Source organism: Mus caroli, chromosome 11 (assembly GCF_900094665.2).
Source record: "Mus caroli chromosome 11, CAROLI_EIJ_v1.1, whole genome shotgun sequence".
NCBI classification, from domain to species: Eukaryota; Metazoa; Chordata; class Mammalia; order Rodentia; family Muridae; genus Mus; species Mus caroli.
Window position 1 is genome coordinate 98246974 of NC_034580.1, and position 1158 is coordinate 98248131.

The window sequence follows — 1158 nt, forward strand, 5'->3', positions numbered from 1 at the left end:
AAAAAAAAAAAAAAGGAAAGGCTTACACGGTTCAGAGGTGGATAGAAGACATCAAGGGATGGGAGAAAATGATCAGTGGCACCTATGTAATGGTAAATTTCAGAATGTGAATCAGATTGAACACCAGCACTGGAAACAGAAATAATGTGGCCAGGTGTGGTGGCAGAGGCAGCCTGATCTCTGAGTTGGAGGCCAGCCTGGTCAGTCACTTTCTGTCTCAGTACATAGTGGCAGGATGGAGAGAGAGAGACAGACACAGAGACAGATAGACACAATATTGATTAGGCTAAGGGCTAGCTAGAACATAGGGAGATGTGGGGCAATCAGCAGCAGGATATGAGCAGGTTAGAAGATCATACAGGTTCAAGTATATGGTGGAGTTTGTGGGGTTGGACCATACAGACACTGAGGAGAGCTGTTGGCATCCTCTGGCCAGACTTGTGTCTATACAATATCACTCTGTATTCTGGAGTCCAGCTGGCTGACCTCCCTGTGTGAAGTGAAGAAGAAAACATCTCCTGAAGACATCTTGAAGATAAAGAACTTTCTGCAGGACATGACAAGGTCATAGATGTGACCAAATAGTGAAGACTCAAAAGATGGTCGAGCTTAGCTCAGGAGCAGCAGTGTCGCACACCTTTAATCCCAGCACTTGGGAGGCAGAGGCAGGCGGATTTCTGAGTTCTAGGCCAGCCTGGTCTACAGAGTGAGTTCCAGGACAGCCAGGACTACACAGAGAAACCCTGTCTTGAAAAAACAAACAAACAAAAAGCCTTAAAACCTTTGCCTGCAGGCATTTGCACATTCGCACAAACCCTTCTGGTTCCTCCCTGATTTTCTGATTGGAACCGCATACCCCATCAGTAGCTATCCTCACACAGAACTTCCAAGTGATGGATCATCCCATTCATTGAGCACCTGCTGTGTGGTGGTGATCTCTGGGCATATGACCTGGTTCTGTGCCAGTCAACAAAATACTAAGGCCTGAGCAGATCCTGGCTGTGTGTGAGGCCTTGGAGTTACAGTAAGGAGCAAAGGAGACACAGAGGCCTTGTCCTGGTAGAGCTTGCAGTCCAGCAAAGCCTGACATAGAGGAGGAGTGTGAGGAAGACATCCAATCTGCTGAGGAAACAAAGGGCAGAAAGAGGCACCTCCCCC